Raw genomic sequence first — 2,125 nt, 5'->3', positions numbered from 1 at the left:
TGTCAACCACAGGCTGGAGATCCTCTTTTCTAAGCTTATTATAGTGAAGAGGGGCTCCAAGATACTTAATAGGGAAACTACCGAGTTTACAACCCATAACTTGGGAAAAATTATTAGCCCTGTCAATATTTATATTAATGGGGACCAGGTCACATTTATGGAAATTGATCCTCATACCTGAAATCTGTTCACTATAATTCCTAGGTTTGCAAGGGCGACTAGCAAGAGATATGACATCGGCTACAGCTCGAGCAATTGCAGTGGTGCTGCTCGCCTTCGTGTGTTGTGGGTTGGCCGAGGCCGTGGACAAAGCACCGATCAAATGGTTGAGGGCACACGCGACCTACTACGGCAGCGCTAACGCCTCTGACACCATGGGTAACTAGCTTATTGCATACTCATATACTATGCCAAATGGAGGGCCATATGCACCACTAGATGCACATGACATATATACCTCTGCTAAGTGTTTACATTGCTTAGTACGATGCAGGTAGCGCATGCGGATATGGCAACCTGTACTGAGCACAGTGCTATTCAAAGATGGCGCGGCGTGTGGATAGTGCTACAAGATTGCGTGTGACCGCAAGTTGGCAGACCCGATGTGGTGCAAACCCGGCGTGACCGTGACAATCATGACCAAATCTCTGCCCGCCTAACTATGCGCTCCCAAGAAACAACGGAGGATGGTGCAATCCAACGAGGCCACAGTTCGACATGGCGCAACCGGCCTGGGAAAAAGATTGGTGTCTACAAGGGTGTCATCTTCCCTGTCATGTACCAGAGGTACCTACACATAGAGTTATATATCATTGTTTTGTGCTTGAGTGAATGTTTACTAAATCCCATTTCTATAGGGTTCCATGTGTGAAGAAGGGTGGGGTGCGGTTCAAGATAGTTGGGCATGACTACTTTAACCTATTCAATGTGTTCAACGTCGCTGTTGTCGGATTGATCCAGTCGATGGAGGTGAAGAGCTCTGATTCAGACGATTGGGCACCAATGGCCCGAGGGTGCGAATTGGCACTCCCCAGCCAATCTTACCGGAAAAATGCTCTCATTCAGATTGACCAACATAGATGGGCAGACGCTTGTGTTCAACAATATTGTGTTGGCTGGATGGAAGTTTGGACAAACATTTTACGAGCAAACTGTCGTTCAACTGATCAACACAACAATCTAGGATGTTGTTGGTTTATGAGCATAACATCATCTGTTGAACCAAAGGCTGGAATTCATTTATTTGTTGTGTGGTGCTTAAAAATATTAATTGTAAGCACTACTTGTTGGCACATATTGATTGACTGGTCACCTCACTCCAATATCCTTGCACGTGTTTAACTTGTTGTACATATTTGTGTCTTTATTAATTTGAATTGTCTCCAAACATGATTAGCTCTACCAAATTACTTAGATGTTTATTCCCTTGGTTTGATTGTTCCTCAGGCGACTCATAAATAACAATCCCAAGTCAATAATAATAACTCACTAGTATTGATCATGGCTATCCTTGTAGGCCGTTCTACAGTGCAACCCATAACCGGTCTCCCCTCTCTCTCTCTCTCTCTCTCTCTCTCTCTCTCTCTCTCTCTCTCTCTCTCTTGTGCGCACGTGTGCATGCCAATACACTATAATATATTCATATTTATTCTTTGCTGATTCTATGAAATAAACAAACTAGAAGTATCGCTACAAAAACATATCCCATGCCTGTAGATATTTCAGCATCGAAAGTGCTAGTATTTGACTAGAGGGGGGTGAATAGGCAATTTTTATGAAAGTCTTCAAAACATGGGTGTTTCGAAGACAAACGATAGAAATGACCCTATTGATATGCAGCGGAAGGTAGACTACACTAGACAAGCCATAGTCAAGTAAGCACTGAAGTGAAAGCACGAAGACTATAAGCAGCTAGGTAGATTGGATCAGGATGGAAGATAGTATGAAGCCAAACAGACAACAGTCTTCACACAGTGAAGTCAAATAGATAAGGCAAGTAGGAAGACTTCACGAAGACAAACTGTAAGTAAGGTGAGAGAGGTAGGATAGAACCAGTTGCTCCGAGAGGACAAGGGATTTGTTGGACCAGTTCCAGTTGCTGTGACAACTGTACGTCTGGTTAGGG

General features: G+C 43.8%; 1 pseudogene; it reads left to right on the top strand.

Moving 5' to 3' along the window:
- Positions 1-230: 230 nt before the first annotated feature.
- On the top strand, positions 231-1,183 carry LOC119292780 (annotated as a pseudogene).
- Positions 1,184-2,125: the final 942 nt, after the last annotated feature.

This window comes from Triticum dicoccoides, chromosome 4B, assembly GCF_002162155.2.
Source record: "Triticum dicoccoides isolate Atlit2015 ecotype Zavitan chromosome 4B, WEW_v2.0, whole genome shotgun sequence".
Classification (NCBI taxonomy): domain Eukaryota; kingdom Viridiplantae; phylum Streptophyta; class Magnoliopsida; order Poales; family Poaceae; genus Triticum; species Triticum dicoccoides.
The sequence above is the reverse complement of the archived record's forward strand: the minus strand, read 5'-3'. Positions and strand labels throughout refer to the sequence as shown.